At 44.9% G+C, this 19,791-nt stretch overlaps 1 long non-coding RNA gene across 1 annotated transcript; it reads right to left on the bottom strand.

The window, feature by feature from the left end:
* Positions 1-1,534: 1,534 nt before the first annotated feature.
* Positions 1,535-15,650, bottom strand: LOC133236404 (uncharacterized). The gene is made up of 2 exons (XR_009732875.1): positions 14,874-15,650; positions 1,535-3,643 (listed from the first exon to the last, which is right to left on the bottom strand). It is a non-coding gene; the product is annotated as an uncharacterized LOC133236404 (long non-coding RNA).
* Positions 15,651-19,791: the final 4,141 nt, after the last annotated feature.

Genomic DNA, 19,791 nt, shown 5'->3' with positions numbered 1-19,791 from the left:
TTTAGACGGTAATGTTTGCCTCCTGTCCTCTGAGTAGCGTTGGAAGCCCTATGACCTGCCAAGGGCAAGGGTGAGTGGATTTAGACGGTAATGTTTGCCTCTGTCCTCTGAGTAGCGTTGGAAGCCCTATGACCTGCCAAGGGGCAAGGGTGAGTGGATTTAGACGGTAATGTTTGCCTCCTGTCCTCTGAGTAGCGTTGGAAGCCCTATGACCTGCCAAGGGGCAAGGGTGAGTGGATTTAGACGGTAATGTTTGCCTCCTGTCCTCTGAGTAGCGTTGGAAGCCCTATGACCTGCCAAGGGCAAGGTGAGTGGATTTAGACGGTAATGTTTGCCTCTGTCCTCTGAGTAGCGTTGGAAGCCCTATGACCTGCCAAGGGCAAGGGTGAGTGGATTTAGACGGTAATGTTTGCCTCCTGTTCTCTGAGTAGCGTTGAAGCCCTATGACCTGCCAAGGGGCAAGGGTGAGTGGATTTAGACGGTAATGTTTGCCTCCTGTCCTCTGAGTAGCGTTGGAAGCCCTATGACCTGCCAAGGGCAAGGGTGAGTGGATTTAGACGGTAATGTTTGCCTCCTGTCCTCTGAGTAGCGTTGGAAGCCCTATGACCTGCCAAGGGCAAGGGTGAGTGGATTTAGACGGTAATGTTTGCCTCCTGTCCTCTGAGTAGCGTTGGAAGCCCTATGACCTGCCAAGGGCAAGGGTGAGTGGATTTAGACGGTAATGTTTGCCTCCTGTCCTCTGAGTAGCGTTGGAAGCCCTATGACCTGCCAAGGGCAAGGGTGAGTGGATTTAGACGGTAATGTTTGCCTCTGTCCTCTGAGTAGCGTTGAAGCCCTATGACCTGCCAAGGGCAGGGTGAGTGGATTTAGACGGTAATGTTTGCCTCCTGTCCTCTGAGTAGCGTTGGAAGCCCTATGACCTGCCAAGGGGCAAGGGTGAGTGGATTTAGACGGTAATGTTTGCCTCCTGTCCTCTGAGTAGCGTTGGAAGCCCTATGACCTGCCAAGGGCAAGGAGATGCTTTTATAACCACCCAGTAGGTGGGAGGAGGTAAGTGTTCTTCAAGTCAATCCATGTGTGGGTTGCCTCTTCCTAACAAAGACCAAGATATTCTTTAGTCTTAGATACATACCGCCCTGTTTCATCAGGTATTTTAGCCATAAAATCCCAAATCTGCAAGTGTTCCTGTCTGTACCTGACATTGTCCATCTAACTTTTACCCAAATGATCTCTGCTCATCTGAGTGGAAAATCCCCTCCTTGTAAGGTGAACCCGGTCATGTTTGTTCTCAAATCGCTTAATCCTCTCTGAGTCTGAGTGCTCTGTCACTGTGCTTCGGGATCCCGCTCTCTCCCACGGGAGATGAACATCTAGCTCCTGGGGAAGGCAAGAACCTGGAGGCAGAGCCAGCTGGCCAGCATCCTACCCCTATTCTGGGATCGTACCAGCACGCTGCATTTAAAGAGATGCGCAGAAATAGTCAAACCAGAGATCACAGGATCTCATACTTTGTGTTTAGAATGAAAAATCAAGGTGATCACTTATTAAATACATTTTTATTGAACATCAGCTTAGTTTCAGGAACATTTCAGATACATTGTCAAAGACTTAGAAGTTTGTTCTGCACCCAACACTAGTTTTATGCCTTTACATTTTCATTTCGTTTTCATGAACACCTCGTGAGGTAGACACATCATTAATATCTCCATTCTACATATGACGGAATCTGGGCCTAGAGAGGTCAAACAATTTGCCCAAAGTGGCACAGCTGGTGACGGGCAAGGATCCGCCAGTCTCATTCTGGTGCCTGTGTCTGAACTCCATACACTATGGCTTTCCTATACTCAGAAGGACACATTGGTTACAGATGTGGTTGCAGACTGGCATCTTGGCAGTGCTCTCAAATGAGTTTTCCAGGCAGGATATTTCCTTAAGGTAAGATGGTCAATCTCATGTATGAACCATTGATTTTGTTTAGTAAAACTTATCACATACTAGTAACACATACCAGAGTGAAGGCATGCTACATGATAGTAGAATAGTTAGAATATAAAATTACTGTAATGAGGTTTCACTGATTTTTTTTTTTTAGTTCTTCTTTCTGTTTTTTGTTTTGTTTTGTTTTGTTTGTTTGTTTTTAAATCTGGTCTTTCCCTTCCAGTTATGAGTGCCTGTGAACACAACTTTGTCTTTGAGCTGTTGTATGTACAACAGCCATACACCAGCTGCCATTGGTTGGGGGCTTGTATGTATTTCTTGCTAAGCATTCCCTTTTAAAATTCTCAAATCGACTGTAAGTATTATTGTCCCCATTTTACAGAAGAGGAAGCTAAGATTTATATAAGGTTAACTGAGGCTCAGGGAGGCTACACCAGGACTAGTAAACAAGAGGGGCAGGATTCAGACCTGGTCCCCCTGAACCCCCAGGCACATACATATAATCACCAAATAAGCTTCCCTGTGTGGAGACTTGGTGGCTCCTGGGCATCGTGAGACCACACTGGTGTCAGAGGACAGAATGTGAACGCAGGCTTCTGTAATACCATCAGCAAATATAAGCCTACCTAAAGTACTGAGCATATCCTGAGGAACACTGTTAAAGATAGACATTATTTTGGCCACGCCATGCAGCATGTGGGATCTTAGTTCCCCAAGCAGGGATCAAAGCTGCATCCTTGCATTGGAAATATGAAGTCGTAACCACTGGACTGCCAAGAAAGTCCTAAAGATAGAAGTTTTGAAAGAGAAATTGGAAGGCAGGTCAGGATCCCTTCTTTAGTAGCAGGTAAAAATGATTGTGGGCTTTCCAACTCCCTTACATGTATTCTCATTCCATTCCTCATAAAACCATATGTGGTAGGTACAATGGCTGTTATTATTCCCATTTTATAGATGGGAAACTGAGTCACACGTATATTTCTTAGTGAGTAGCTCTCTTTGGGTGGACTTGTTAGTAGACAGTGTGCCAGGCTTATATAATGGGCTGTGTAAAAGAATTATGTTTTGGTTTGACAGAAAAAACCAAAATTCTGTAAAGCAATTATCCTTCAATAAAAAATAAATTAATTAAAAAAAAAGAATTATGTTTTGGAACCAGTCATGCTGTGACTTGCAATTCCATTGCATTGTGCTATATTCGTAGATTCAATTTCTTTACTTAGACTCTTAGCCCCTTTGAGCTGGAGCCCCATCTCCTAAGGGTCATGCTCTCCCCTGGGTGGTCCAGGGCTGAAGCACAGCCCATCCTAAAATCCTTACTGTGTGTCAAGAGCACGTGAGTGGGTCTAGTTGCGGGTGCAGGCACAGAGCTCTGTGTGTGGAAAGTAGAACTCTGGCTCACTTTTGAAGCCAGGGCTCCCTTTTTCTCCCTTCCTGAGAGCATGAGAGTGTGATAACAAAATCAGTCATTTTCTTAAGAGAAACGGTAGAAGGTACTTTCAGCCACAGAAGGCGAATCTCTTCTGTTTCTCCAAGGACTGGGCTTTGCCAGCCCTGCTGTAGCTGGTTGAAGGGGACCAAACCTCTCAGGAAGACGGACTTGGTTCCGTTTGACCAGCCAGAGCAGGGGGCAGCTCCTGGGGGAGGTGACTGCAGCCTCTAGGGCGAGGATTCTTGGTGTGTCCCGAGCATCCCTGGTTCAAGCCTGCAACACAGAAGGAGCTGGCATTAGCATGAATCAGATCCCGGGAGCTTACCTTGTCCAGAACGCTCTCTTTGGATTTGTGAAAACCATAAGTAATTTGTATTTTGCATTGCACAACTTTATGTCTTTTATCCTTATTCTTTTTTCAAATATGAAATTGTGAAGAACTAACATGATATAGAATTGTAGAATTTGGAAAATAAAAATCTCCCACATTTTTCGCTCCTCTGATTTTCCAAAACAACATTCTGAAGTAAGCTTTTGAATATCTTATATCATAATGTTTAAAATAGTTTATAATTTTAATTCAAATGCAGTATATTTATGAAAGAATAAATGTAACACGTGTGTAAATTATGACACATAGTGATGAAATTAATACCAACAACAAACAACTGTTTACCTTAGAAAAAGAACTGGTGAAATCAATACTATTGAAGCTTTCTGCATGCTTTTCCTAGTTTATCTCTTTAGTTTCCCCTCATAGGTAATTATTATTCTGAGCTCTGTTTTTCATACAATTTAAATGTTCTTCTTTATAGTTTTTACCAGAATAAAATATTATTTCCTAAATAATTTATTGCTTGTTTTTTTTTTTTACATAATAGTATCATACAGGAGGTATTCTGCTATAATGGTATTTTCACCTAAAATGATATTTGTAAGATTTATCCATATTTTGTGGCAGCAGTCATTTATTAATTTTAATTATTTTTATAGCTTTCTACTGTGAGAGTATACATCAGTTTCATTAGTCATTCTCCAGGTGATAGACAGTGAGGCTGTTTGGTTTCGACAAATGGCCAGAATTGACTAAATGGTTGTCCCATGGAGGTTGGGAAATCTTTGATTCTTATATTTTTTGAAGGAGAAGTCTGGGCTCCAGTGTGTAGGAACCTGTAGGCTGACCTTGCAAAGGAAAAGCAACGTTGACCAGTCCCAGACATCTGACGGTGGGCCCAGAGACCTGGTAAAAACTGCTCTTCAGGTGATTCTGATGAAGCTAAAGTCAGAACCACTGTGTGAGCAGAGGTACCCACTGGTTTCTCTGTGTTTTTGGGAAAGTGTGGCCAAGGGGTCAAGGAGCTGATCAAGGAGGATATCTTCCCCAGGAAGGTGGCCTGGCTATCTTCATCATGCATTTGAGCAGGTGAGGGAAGAGATAAGAAGAAAGGATATTTTGAACAGTGCTGGGAAATTGCTCTTGGGGGTGGGCTTGCCAGCCCCTTTATATCCCCTTCCTGATGAAGGGAGTGAAATGAAGCAGAAAGCCTTGGCCTTGGAGTCATACTTACCTGGGATCAGATCCCATGGATGGCTCCTGGCTCTCTTGCTTTTCAGAAGTTAAACCTCAATTTATGCCTCTGTGCAGTTGGGGGAGCATACCTACCACACCGACTTGTTGTAAGTCTTAGTGGAAACAAAGGAAAGAGGCCCAGGGGACCCTTTCAGGGGTCATGGGAAAGTCCTAGGGACAATCCCCACTGCTTCTGAGGTCAAGAGTTTCACTCTCAGTGCCAGTTTGTCCTTTAAATGTTTCCCTTCCCTTGACTGCAAGTATTTTCATTTTGTCTCTGAAGTTGTGGAAACCACTGACAGGAAAAAGCCGAGCTGGTTTGCCTAGCCAAGCAGACCTCTGCCAGGGGCGTCCCAGCTTGAGAGCACTGCCTGGGGTCAATAAGACACCCCAGAAACCAAAGTGCTCACCGAGGCACCAGAGAAGTGGCAGGTGTGACAGTGGTGGAGGACCAGGGGTCCCGCCAACTGTGACTGGTCCAGAGTGATGCTGGTGCAGCCTTTCTTGTTCTGAATCCCCGCCTCCTTGGCTGGCATCCTGCAACTCTGCAGATAAGTACCTCATCTTTACCCTCTGCTCCTACCTGTGATACAGGTGTCTTGCAGCCACAGCTTATGGTTCACTAGCTCTTCCCCTGGCTACTGCTATCCTAGCCCAACAATCCTCTGGTTCCTTCTAAGGAGCAAGGGTTAGACAGGCAGCCATTCAGGTGGAGGTCAGCCAGGTGGAAAAAGTGCATTGTCCAGCTCATCCGTCAAGCCCCTGGCACTGCAATTTCCTCAACTCGGGACACTGGTCTTCATCACCTCTCCCCTATTCTTCATTCACGTCCTGCCGCACTCACACATTACAACCCCGATTTCTGAGCAGATGACATGAAATAAATCTTAGGGTAGGAAAAGGAAAACTATCTTTGGAGCAGGTATGATTTAGAAAAGGGAAGGGCTGTCACTGAAAAGAAGCACAACTTGGAGGTATCTGCCCATTTTACAGGTTTAAAGACAAAGCAATGCTTGTAAAAGAAGGGCAATAATTTTCTTTGGGAGATAATGTACTATCATATACCCATGTCAGCGATTTCAAAGTAACATGATCTAAAGGAAGGGTTTCTCGACCTCGGCATATTGACATTTAGATAAGTCTCTGTTGTGGGGGCTGTCCTGTGCATTGTAGGGTGTTTGGCAGCTTCTCTGATCTGTGCCCACTTGATACCGGTAGAACTGCCTAGTTGTGACAACCAGGAATGTCCCCAGACATTGCCAAATGTGCCCCAGGCGGGGGGCTAAATCACCTCCAGTTGAGAATTGCTGATCTAAAACTGTAAGTTTCTCTGTTCCATCCTGTAGCTGCCCCATTGGTAGTAATTCTCCCACATTCTTCTAAGTTTCCCCCAATTTTCAAGGAGCCCAGTTTGGCTGCCCTTGAAGGACATCTGGTGTCTGGAAGAGGCAGGCAGGTGATGTCACCTGTATTGCTGCAGTCCGGGGAGGGGTTCAGCCCCTTGTGCTCTGGGTGCTGTCGCCCAATGGGGATGGCAGCCTTCAGTGCTGACCACTCAGCCTTCACCTGCCATCAGCTTTGTAAACATGGTGGCCCCTCCCTTTGTCCTTTCCTTCCCTCCTTATCCCAAGCTCTCATTCTGGGACTTCTCAGTTCTAGTTAACAGCCCCTTCCTGTGTATCTCAGCACACATCCATCCAATCTTGCGGTGTCTCCTTTTGTTGTTTGGCTTGAGAACTTGTAGTAGAAGTTTAGTGTGGTCCCAGCCCTCATGTCACACACTCACCCAACAAGAAGGAAGCAGAGCCATGGGATGCAGGAAGCCCCCCTGAGGCTGGGCATCAGTGAGGGAGGGAGATCCTTCTCAGAGCTGGGATTAGCTGATGGCTAAGCCTTGGGGGACCACAGTTTCTCCTCATAACTGAGGCCTTCCTCTCTACTTCCACCTCCTTCCTGGTGTGGGTTCAGGCCCTTTAGGCTCAAGGCTGGGAACAAAGGGGTTCAGGGAAGAGGAGAGAAAGGAACTAAGCCAACTGGATGAATGAGTCTCTATTCTAACACCTCAAACCTTTTCCATAGACAGCCTCTGTCAGTACTGCTTGGTAACAGGTTGTGATACAAAGAGGAAAAGACAGCAGAGCAGGGTCAGGGGACTGGCTGTGTGATAAGGCTGGATCCCCTGAGCCTCCCAGCTCCTAGCCATCTGCAGTGAGAACCCTTGGAGATGCAAAGAACTGCCTTAAGACACCAGTAATGATGAAGCAAAGTGATACAGCCAGGTATGAAGGCTTTATGGTTCAGTTTGGTTGATAGAAACATCTTTCAGGAGCAAAAGGACAGGAGGAAGGAGCTTGGATGGTGAGGGCTGACCTTGTGACAAATCTTCAGATGATGTGTGCTCTCCTTGAATGAGGAGCTAAGTGTGGGGAGATGGCCACGGAGGGCACTCAGGGACCACAATCAATGTGCCTGATCCTTGGGTGGAGGATGAAACCTCAGGAGGGAGAGAAAGGATGTGGGGAGGACTCCAGGCAAGATTTGGAGGCTCTCCCTTTCTCAATGAGGATGCCCGTGGGCACAAGGCCGGGATGGGGAAGAGGGGACCAGGTGCTCTGGGTGGGACCGTGGGGCCGAGGAGAGGCGCTCGCCGAAACCACACACTTCCTTACATTCCATAGCAAAGTAATCCGTATGGGGATATAAAGAAGCATGTGGCCTTGGGAAGCAGTCTTGGCCCCTGCCTGCTTCCTCCATCGTCCGGATGCAGCCCCACATCTCAGATGGGGGCCCCTCCCACTCTTCTCCTCCTCTAGGTGCTGAAGCTTGGAGGACAGGGCTCCCGGGACCTCACGCCATCACCCGAGCATTCCCCTCAAACCGTCCTGCGACACATCTGTTGTGAGGCACAGGGGTGCTTTGCAGTGGGGTGGGGGTCCAGCCCTTGCTCTACTGTTTGCTCAGGAAAAAATGGCACCCAAGTTTCTCTAGCTTATTTTCATTCAGTTATAATGTATCAAAACTTTTATTATTACTATTCACTAATTTGCCTTGGTTTTATACAGGTCAATATGATTCTGTTTTAACATTTGGAATCCCATGAAGGAAAATTAGAGAGAAAGAGAAAGAGAGGGAGAGAGAAAAAGCGGGCGACAGAGAGCATCCTACAGAGATGTTATTCCGCACATGCGCAGTGAAGGACCCCTGCTTGGACCGTACCAGGCCTTCCTGCGCTTCCTACTGTGTGTCTGTCGTGGGCACAGTTGATGGGCTGCAGCTGCCACGTAGCATTCTGAGCACCACTGTGGAGCAGATTCTGCTCCCCCTTGCTCATCACCTGCCCTACTATCCGTGAGGTCCAAGCTGCAGAAAAGTGAGGGACGCTGGCAGCTGGGGAGTCACCCACAGTCTGGACAGGCCACCCCGGCTGAAGAGTCACGGGGTTTTTCAGCTTCAGAGGATCGAATACTCTGCCAGGAAACAGAGAGAATGCAGAGGGAAGAATTGTGCCCCAAGGAAGGTTTGGGCCTCACAGCGTGGACAAGGGCAAGCAATGAAATCTAGTAAAAGTAACACAAATAAGAACAAAAATGTTTTCAAGCATGTTCTCTATGACAGAGATGATTTTTGGTGCTCTGACAAGTTCCTTGAATCCTCTCTACTCTATGAAATAGCTGTTAACCTTCATCTGGTTTTACAGTTCAGGGTTGTAGAAATGAATCTGTTCACACATATGTAAATGGTAAGCCCTTAAAAGAGTGAATCAGGTTGGAAGGACAGTCTTGGATCCACCCATGGAGATAGGCTTGGAAGTTGGGAATTCAACGGGAAGCAAGGGAAGAAAATGTCTATATGTTTTATACTCTGTGAACATTGATTCCTCTGCAGCTGTACCCTTGAGGTGGTGGCTTATCTACCATACTTTTTCTCAGGAAAATGACACCCCAGTCAAAATCTTTATGGCTGATCTCAGGAATTATCCAATAACTCATTTAATCCAATCCAAGGGCTTATGAATCAACTTCTGCTGTGAAAACAAAGTTGTCCCCCATAGTCAAGTACAAACAGTGTGAGTGAGAATGTGGGACTGTTCTTTCTCCCCCAGGTTTGGGGGCTGTGGTCAGTTAAAACAAGGGCTGGTGGGGAGGAGAGACAGAGGGACCAATGAGAAGTTGTAGCTGTGCCTTTGAGATCAAAATGTCTCATCTCTTCCACTGAACCAGAGAACTCAGAGTTGAGTACAGGTTCATTTTAACTGGTTAAATCCTTCACATCTAGATCTGAAATGCCATGCATGGCACATGCTTTTCAGGAATGAGAATTTGCATAAGTGAGAGAGACTGAGGTTTTTGGTCCTGAGAACTAGAAAGAGCCAGTTTTAAGGGACCTGTCCTTCATAAACCAGCTGAGAGCCAGAAGTGATTAATTCATGTAAGGATACAAAAAAAAAAAAAAAAATCAATTTCCAAAGAAATGATGCCAGAAAACCAAGACCACGCTAACCATCGCTGGGGTGAGACTGTCTCTAGCATTTGGATGTGAATTATTTTGTCTTTTGGTCAAGCCCAACCTCATATGGTCAAAAGATTATTTAAAAGTTCCTTTCAACATTTCAGACAAAACCAACAATAAACTTTGAAGAACCAAATACTTGATTGTTTTGAGTCTCATTTTCCTTTTCCACGTCATCTAACTTAAAATATCAGGAAGGAAATTCATGGCAATTCATGGAACAGATGTGGAAATGAAGGGAAAGGTAGGCTGGAAAAACAAAACAAAGCAAACAGCTGTAATAAAATCAGAATTTCAGACCAGCATAAATGGGAGGAAAAATTCTAGGAAAGGACTATAAAAACATGTTTCTGAGTTTTGTACAGGCCAAGGGACATTGATACAGCAATTGGCTTTAGGTCTTTTTCCCAGATTATTTTTTTAGCTTCTTACCTGCCCAAGTCTCCTGATTTTGGCTTGTGGTGTTAGTAGGAAGGATGGGGAGGGATGTTGTGTCACATGGCCACAAGTGTGCTCTATGGTGTTGGTGAAATCACTACCCTTTCTCTTTCATTCCTGTAATAGTTGTATAACTCCATCTGCCCACCACAGCGTGGGTTAAAGATTAATGAGATAACACATGTGGAGGGTCTTGAGTTTCATAGAACAGGCTGATGGCCGTATAAAATGTCACTCAACATGGTATTGAAAACAAGATTTATTTTCCCCTCCTTCTGCCCTGTAGTCAGTGGATCACAAGACTTAAATTTCGCTTGTTCTTGAGAAACTCCATTTAAAAGCATTCAGAACTTAAGTAACAGTCAAGGTAGCATGAAAAGCATAAGCAGAAATTACAGTTCTTTCCTATTTCTTTCACCAATCAGGGCAGTACTTGAATATAAGTGTCTCAGACACAACATGAGAAGGAAGGATGGTGGTTTCCCATGAATGGCCTCAGAAAGACTCTTGTGGGCAAAATCAAGGATGAGCTAAAACAAGGAGAGGTCTGAATGATAGACAATGGAAGCTTCAAGATTACTGCTGGCAGAGGGGTGTAGGTAGGAAGGACCTGGCTTGGGCATCTGTGCGTTCTGGCTCTGTGACTCTGAGCAAGCTACTTAACCTCTCTGAACCTGTTTCCTCATCTGTAAAGTGATTGTAATGCTACTGATCCAACAGAAGGCTTCAGTGAAATAGATGGATGTACAGTGCCATGAACCCAGTATTAGAAGTCTAATAAATGGTCTCTATCACTCTTGTTACTACTATTCAATATATTCTTTATTAATTAATATTAATATGGCAGCAGAGACTACCCACTCCATGGAAGTCCTTATGTCTGACCCATTTTAAAGAGTTTCATCCACATGACAGTTGTACAAGGGGTGGTTCTAAGATATTTGGGAAAGCTTAAATATTTTTAAAAAATACATCTTTCACAATTTTGGTTTCCCTTATTTAAAAAAATCACATTTGTAATCATTTCGTATGTCTGAAAAAGATTTGTTAAGGAAGGGAATTCATCAGTATCATATCTGACAAGGATCAACAGAGGTTCTGAATATCCAGAGCTCTAGTCTCATTTTCAGGACTTTTAGGAAAAGACATGAACGGTGAGACACTCAGACTGTCCCCTTATCCATCTTAAAGCCTTGCCCTCTGACGACAGAGCTGACCCTACCTAGTCAGCCCTGTGCTGGATGAAGAGAAAGCAAGACTGCCGGAAAATCGCCCCCATTTCACTCTCTGAATTTCGAGTAGAAGCATCTTAGTTTTCTCTCTCCCTTCTCTGCCCCATAGAAAGGCCTGATAAAAGTTTCTTACAATAGAACCCAAAAGTTGATGCTTTTATGGGGATTAGGATCCTTCTGGTGTCTGCAGGAGGAACAGTCCACACAGATGCATCTACCCTGGGAGTCTGAGCTCTTGTGACCTGTACTGGAGTCACTGCCGGTGTGCTCGGTGGCTGCCATGAAACAGAAGCTATTCTGGAGTTCACCGAGGCTCAGGCCAAATTATTTGGGGCTTACCATCATCTGGCTGAGGGGGTAGGAAATAAAACAGTGGTCCCTCCTTTTAAGGCAAGCCTAGGTTAATGTGTGGAGACAGAACCTTATTTTTCCAAAGGCTCAGCCAGACATCTTGCTATTTTTAGAGGACTGGCCAGTCCTGAATGTTGATTCCATCATGGGCATGAGCCTGATTTTAACTTCCCAGGGCCAGCCAAGAGCAAGGGCAGCTCCCAAACCCATCTTCTCTCCCTGCAGGCACCCTGCCACTTCTCTCAATGGTATTTCACCATCACTGCCATGCTTACCCTGTTTCTCATCAGAGCTGGAGGGCTGAACTGATACTTAGGAGGAGGCTGGGGCAAGGGGATGAGCAGAGAGAGCCGGCATGATACTAAGTCACTTACTTCTTTATGCTTCCAGCCATTCTGTGAAGTACCTTTCATTACACAGGATGAAACTCACTCCAGCAGGTTAGATAACCTGGAGGCAAGGAGTGGTTAGGAAACACCCACATCACACAGCTGATAAATAACTAACCTAGGATTTGAAGGACCTCTTTGACCCAAAGCACACATTCATTTCATGTGCTGTATATCCCAACCTCATCTGAGCCTAGAGCCATAGAGGCACCTATTAAAACCCCTGTTCCCAACAACCCAGAGCCACAGAATCAGAATCTCCGTGGGACTGGCCCGACATTCACATTTTAAACAAGATTCTTCTAGGGGATTTCTAGGCTCTGCAAATTTGGGAAAGAACAGCTCTGGGAGAGCTGCTTTCAAACATAGAGAGAACATTAGAATCATAAGGGAGCTTGTTAAAAATGCAGGTTCTTCTGTCTTGCCCGCCAAAGCTCCTGAGAAGCCAGGGAGCCTGGACTCAGGAATCTGCATTCTCAATTATTCTGCTGAAAGTGGGCAGAAGACTTTGAAAAACAGGGACCTAATAATAAATAAGAAAGAGAGAAGTAGATACTAAAGTAATGAAATCATTTAATACTGGAAAGGACTCATTTGACAGCAGTCCAAGGAAAATTATTTAGTTTGGATTTAAGGAAGAATTTCTTGCAGACATGACGACAAATGGGTGATCTCTTTCTACTATGTGAACAGTGAACATATTAGTAGCAGAAAGGGGAGCAGGCACTGTGGTCTGTACCTGGCCACTGACATTTTATCTTTTCCATGTTCCTGAATCTCAGCTTCTACCTGGAATGTTCTTTTCCCTTTGCTTATCTTCACTAGTTAAAATTTCTCTCAAATCTTAGTTCAAAAGATACTTGCTCCACGAAGTTTTCTCCCAGTTTCCCCTCTTCTTCTTTGTTTCTATTGTTTGCACCTGTCATTGGGCATGCATCACATCTCACCCTGCTGTTGGATTCCCTGGGTACCTGTAATGCAGACGTTTCCTCACAAAAAGGGCTAGGACCTGACAGCTTTGTTTTTGATTCCCCACACTGCTGCTCAGTGAAGGCCTTTTGCTCAATAAGGGTGGAGGAGATAAAGCCATCACCGCTGTTACTCTTACTATGTAAGTTTCTCAGCACTGTAACAGGCAACTTTTATTAAATATTCCTATTTTGCTGATGAAGGACACAAGGCACTGATTGAGAGATTGCTGTTTGTGGAGGGGTCTCTTTTAGAAGTGATAGCGCTGTAGGCGACCAGAGTCCCGCCTGTAGGGAGATCTGAGCTCTGTGTTAAGGAAAGAGCACTTTAAAAAACCTTAAGCTTCGAATTTGGTGTAACAAAGTCCCCTGGAGGGCTGGCTAAGGCACAGAATGCTGGCCCCACCCCAGGAGTGCCTGACTCAGTAGGTCTGGAAGTGAGAGAAAGTGAAAGTTGCTCAGTCTTGTCAGACTCTTCGTGACCCCATGGACTATACAGTCCATGGAATTCTCCAGGCCAGAATACAGGAGTGGGTAGCCTTTCCCTTCTCCATGGAATCTTCCAGACCCAAGGATAGAACCCAGGTCTCCCATGTTACAGGCAGACTCTTTACTAGCTGAGCTATGCCTGGGAAGCAGTAAGTCTGGAGTGGGATCCAAGACTTGGCATCTCTAACAGGCTCCTGGGTGATTCTGATGCTGCTGGTCTGGGAACCACACTTGGGAGAGCCACTGCTCTAGTTTAATAGTATCTGAATAATTCAGGGGCAAAGAATCAGCCCTTACATTCCGAACTTTCTAAAAATGAGGAGGTGAGGAAGAGGAGTAAAGCCATACAGAAGCCAGAAAGGCGTGAGCTCCATTCAGGGGTGAGGTTGTAGGAGCTTTCACCAGTGAGGGTGCAGAGAGACACACAACACTCCAAAGACAGAAGCCCAGTCTATGAAGTTACTAACTGACTAAAAGAGTTTTCAGTTTGAGGGGTTGTACACAACTGGGGGCCATTTCTTTGGCTCCCAATTCTTACGAATAAACTTCAAATGGGATTTGCTGAAGAATGGATATAAAATGAGGTGGACATTTTTTTTGGGAAGCTATCTCAGCAGAGGGTCCCCTGACATATGACCTCACATTGTACTTGCAGAGGGATCATAATGAGAACACAGCACAATAATATAGAATATTGATAAAACTCTGTAGCTCCAAAATCTCTTTTTTTTTTTGTTTAAAAAGTGCACCTGTTAAATTGAGTAAAGATCAAGAATTGCTTAAGATCCAGGGAACACATTAGAGAATCTGGTTCTTGTCCTAGTTTTCCAAAGAAGTACATTGCTCAGGGACTTCTCAGTTTTTTAATAAGATGGAGCACTTCATATTGTTATAGTGGGGACGTCTGTGGGGTCATTGGAAGAAAATGCTCCCATTCAGTGATTATTTGAGATACATGACAGATTAGAACTGCTTTTGCATTGCTTTGAAGAACATTTCAACATACATTCAAAATAACCAAGGCACTGAAAGGGCAAGAGACCAGTTCAAGGTCACAAGGTCCGAGTCTCGTTCATCCCTTCCCCAAGTCCACCTCTTCTTTAGGCCATGGAGCAGCCCCTAGGCGACTGTGGAATCTCTACCCTCTTCATCAACTGTCTGTTCCACCCACCCTCCTTCCCCTCTGCTTTTGCTTCAAGCCTCAGTACACAGAATCGGGTTCACTGTCGGGACCCAGCCAACAAGTCAGTCCCACACACCAATCATGTGGGCTGGGGCGATTTCTCTCCTCCAGTTCCCCTGGCCTGGCTCTGCCTGATGGAGCTGGATTCCAGCGATGTCCTCCCCCGCCCCTGTGGGATGCAGATGTGAAGCTTCACCTGCTTCTGGAGACACCGTGGAGCTGGCTTCAGATGACAGAAGCAGGCTGCCCGCAGGGCTTCCCCAAAATGCACAAAGAGAGAAAGACAGATGGGCCAGGCAGGAACGGCCAGAGGACAGTTAGAGGAGAAAGCCCTCCCCCTACCCCACCACCCGCGGGAGCAGCTCTGTACCTACCTGGGGAAAAGTTGCCGCCGGGTCCCTCCTCTGTATGCCTTCTTCCCTGGCAGGCTCCAGCCCCGTGGAGGTGTTTGGAGCGTGGATTTTTTTTTTTTTTCCAGAGCTAGCAGTGTTGGCTTGCATTTCTATGCCTTCCTGTCAGAATTCTCTCAAGGAAACAGCAGCTGGTGAGCTCAGAAATGTCAGTCAGAATCTTGGCCTAGTTTGGGGCCTTGAAGATTCTTGCAGAAAGTTAAAAAGGTTTCTGGGCCAGTGTCTCCTCTGGGTTTTCCCTCTCCTGCTTCTCACCTTTTCCATCTTCTATTTTATTTATTTATTTATTTTTCATTTTTACCTCAGGAACTGGCTACTTAAATCGCCTGCCTCTGTCTTTCTGATGGTTCCCTTTGGAGTCTGGCTATGGCGCTTCTCCCAGTCAGCCAAACTGCCTGGTGATTTTCTAAGCATTTAGCTTGTGCGCTTACTCCTTATTTTATCTCCTTATTTGTTCCCTTTTCCTGTTTCCTCCTTTTCTCTTCACGCACATTTTTTTAATCATCATTTCTCCTTATTTGTGTCAGGTCTGCTCACTGGCTCTTTATCCCTTTCGTTCTTTTTTTTTTTTTTTTCCTAGCTTTACCTCTTATTGTGTCCTGCCTAGCTCTGCTGCCCCCTCTCCACCTGTTCCCCGGGCAGGCTTGCTCTCCGCCTTCTTCGTCTCTGCCCTCAGAAGGCCAGCCTCTGCCTTTTGTACCCTCCAGCCCTCCGCCCACCCCCAGCACGCTCTCCCACCTGTTTGTGTCTTTTAAGGGCCTTGGTCATGTCCATGCCTTCTGTCCACCTCAATCACTGCAGTGACGGGCCTCTGAAAGCTGTTAAATGACACCTCTTCAGCTGTCCCCTCGCAAGGAGAAATGCCCTTTGCTAAACCCTTTCTCACACAGACCAGTCTAGAGTCATGCTTCTGTTTATGGAATACCCTATTATTTTCAAGAGTACAGAACAGAAATTTATTTCAAGTGAATGAATCTCCATCTCTCGGCACTAGGTTTCTTTGAAGTGATGTTAATACATAGCTTTTCTGGTGGCTCAGATGGTAAAGAATCCACCTACAATGCAGGAAACCTGGGCTCGATCCCTGGGTTGGGAAGATCCCCCACAGAAAGGAATGGCTAACCATCCAGCATTCTGGCCTGGAGAATTCTATAAACAGAGGAATCTAGCAGGCTATAGTCCATAGGGTTACAAAGAGTCGGACAGGACTGAGCGACTTTCACTTCACTAATATGTAACACCTCAGATACAGTCCTTTTAGCGTGTCTCAATTTTGGCCACTTTTCGAACCAGAGAGTGCTCCTAGTGGACTTACGGAAAACGTGGCTAGCTGGGGACTTTAAAGATGCTCAGTTGTGTATATTTAGTATGTCTGTATGTGTGTGTGTGTATGTTTGTGTATGTGCTCCAGTTGCTCAGTCGTGTCAGACTCTGCGACCCCAGAGAATGCTTAGGAAATCCTGATTAACCTGAGGCCAGATCCAGGACTTTGTAAAGGGTCAGCTTGTGGTGCAGTTTTGGAGACAGAGCCCATATACTCGTAGTGGGAGATTTCTATTTCTAAAAAAGAGTTCCTTTAGCCAACCCACACCTTGATAGGTGCTTAATTTTATTTATTTATTTTTCTTTTTTTGTTTATTTTTTCTTGTTTTCTAGTGCCTTCATTTTAAAAAGAAAAAAATGCTATAGTGTTATGATTTCTACAATTTAGGCATGTGTGGATTCTTTGAGAATTAACATCTGAAAAACCACAGTCTGAAATCTATTGCTATTGAATATAGAGAGAAATGATCTCTTTCCAAAGCCCAAATATTAAGATTCTGTTTCTTATTTAATTCTGGCATTTGATATTGAAGGCCTGCTGTTATAAATGTAGACAACTGCTCATCCCACTCATTTTCAGTCTGTTTCCAGTTCTGTCTCCTTCATGAACCTGCCCCAAACTCTGGTTAACACCAATCTTTCCCCTTGCTAAAGGCTCAGATCCCAACGTGGTTGGATTATGCATTTGTTATAGGGCTATATCTACTTTATTTTTTAAAATTAATTAACTAATTTTATTTTTGACTATGCTAGGTCTCTGTGGCTGTGCGTGGGCTTTCTCTAGCTACTGTGAGTGGGGGCTACTCTTGGTTGCCATGTATGGGATTGCACTGGTTTCTCTTGCAGAGCACGGGCTCTAGAATGCTCGGACTTCACCTCAATAGTGGCTCAAGGGCCCTAGAGGGCTCAGTAGCTTCAGCAGGTGGGCTCTAGAGCACTGGTTAAGTGGTTGTGGTTCATGGGCTTATTTGCTCTGTGGCCTGTGGGGTCTTCCCATACCAGGGACCGAACCTGTGTCCCCCCGCATTGTCAGGCAGATTCTCAGACACTGTCCCAAGGAAGCCCAAGCCTATATACAATTTAATGTGTCATTATACTGTTTTAAAATTTGTTTCACAATTTTTTGTATGTGTACAAGTGTTGAATTTACAAGGTTGTAAACGCCTCGAGGTCAAGTTTACACTTATTTTTACTTCTTCTCTTGACTGCAGCACAATGTAAAGCATACAGTGGGCTCCTAAAAATACAGTGGCACTTTACATCAAAATTTAAAACCATCAGCCACCCGCCGACGGGAGGTAAGCATTTTTTAAATGTTGTATAAATCTTTTAGCTCTTCTGAGATTTATCGAGCACCAAAAGAGGGAAATGAACTTAACTGAATGATTTATCAGTATAGATGTTTATACTTCACATTTTCAAGTCACACTTTATTGTGAGCCTCAAAGACTGCTTGGAACAGGTAAGTCAGGTATAGATATTTGAATTTGGAAGATGAGCCATCAGAGGTACAAAGAAGGGTCTTACTGAGGGCTAGACAACTAGCTACTGAAAAAAACTATTCTGAAATTCAAATCTTAGAACTCCCAATACATTTCTTTTTTTTAAACCTAGGTTAGGAATTCTGATTTCCTTGGTAAAAAGGTACTTTGCTTTCCCTAAACAGTCCTTTAAACCAGATTGGTTTTAAATTTTTATTTATTTATTTTTATTTTTTATTGAAGCATAATGGCTTCCTAGGTGACTCAGTGGTAAAGAATCTGCCTGCCAATGCAGGTTTGATCCTAAGGTCAGGAAGATCCCCTTGAGTAGGAAATGGCAACCCACTCCAGGATTCTTGCCTGGAAAATCCCATGGACAGAGGAGCCTGGTGGGCTATAGTCCATGGGATTGCAAAAGAGTTCCACATGACTCAGCAACTGAGCGCACACACACGGTTGATTTACAATGCTGTGGTAGTTTCTGATGTACAGGCCAGTGATTTAGTCATATAAACCAGGTTGGTTTTTAACAAGGCAAATTGACAGGTGAGGTAGAAACAGTAACGAGGCATGGGAGGCTCTTTTCCTGAGCTCTTTCCTGGTGAGGTGCTCTTCCCTGTGGAAATCTCCAGAATCCAGGGAGATGGTAAATCTAGAGCTGGTCTGAGCAAAATTATCCTCAAGATTAACTATCTCATTTTGTCATTTCATTTAATATGTGAGGAATCCTATAGCACAGGGAAGTAGAATCAGCATCTTGTGATAAATCTATACTGGAAAAGAAACTGAAAAAGAATATATATATATGTAAATGTGGGTTTCCCTAGATGGCTCAGCGGTGAAGAATCTGCCTGCCAATGCAAGAGATGTGGGTTTCGATCCCTGGGTCAAGAAGATCTCCTGGAGAAGGAAATGGCAACCCACTCCAGGATTCTTGCCTGGGAAATCTCATGGACAGAGGAGCCTGGTGGCCTACAGTCCATGGGGTCACAAAAGAGTTGGACACGACTGAGCAACCAAGCAACAACAATGTGTAAATGTATTAAATATATACACACACATATATATATATGAATCACTTTGCTGTATACTTGAAAATAATATGATATTGTAAATTTACTATACTTCAGTTTAAAAAAGGAAAAAAAAAAAAAAATACAGTCAAGGAATCCAAGGCCCAAGTTGGCAAAGAGACTTTTCCTCATTCACCAAACTAGCATCCTCTGACCAGCTCTGTGCTCTTTGTATCATATGGTCAATTGGCTCCTGTTGTTAAACAGCCCCTCAAAGGGCCTTTTCCCCACCAAGGTGACCCCAGGACAAAGCAGTGATGGTGGAGGGACTCCCCAGGATGACTTCCTTGTGGCCGCAGACAATCACCTAGAACCCCTCCAACAGTGAGCAGAAATTGGGGGTCGGGGGAAGAGGGGGAATCCTTCATGATGATGGGAATGCAGAAAACAGATCGTCCCATGTAGAACATGGGCTTCATGCTTTGTAGTAGGCTCAGCTACTGCATTTCATAAGGGCGATAATAATAATAATGAAATCATGGGATGATAATAATAAATCCTTTGAGATGCTGCCAGAGTTGTGAATAGGAGGCTTTAGACACCAGTGGGCAGCTGCTTGGCTAAATGTGGCCCCCAGTTGTCAAGCAGAGACCCACCCCGATACGAGAGAAACAAATCAACAAGGATGTGCAGGGCATACACAGGGCAGAGCTGCTTGGAGGTGAAGGTTTCAGTGGAGACCCCATTTCTGCCCTTGAGAAGTCGCCCAAATGGTCAAATTTGACTTGGAGGCATTAATGGCCCCAGGCACTGGTTTGCATGAATCAGAGATCGAATATCATATGCCCTGGTTGGTTATCCTGGTTTCAACCAAATTGTTGACAGTTGCAAGCATCGTGCGGAGAAGGCAATGGTCACCTACTCCAGTACTCTTGCCTGGAAAGTCCCATGGACAGAGAACCCTGGTGGGCTGCAGTCCATGGGGTTGCAAAGAGTCGGACACGACTGAGCGACTTCCCTTTCACTTTTCACTTTCATGCATTGGAGAAGGAAATGGCAACCCAC

The sequence above is a fragment of the Bos javanicus genome, chromosome 23 (genome assembly GCF_032452875.1).
Source record: "Bos javanicus breed banteng chromosome 23, ARS-OSU_banteng_1.0, whole genome shotgun sequence".
Taxonomy (NCBI): Eukaryota; Metazoa; Chordata; class Mammalia; order Artiodactyla; family Bovidae; genus Bos; species Bos javanicus.
Note: the sequence above shows the minus strand (reverse complement) of the source record. Positions and strands in the feature narration are given on the sequence as shown.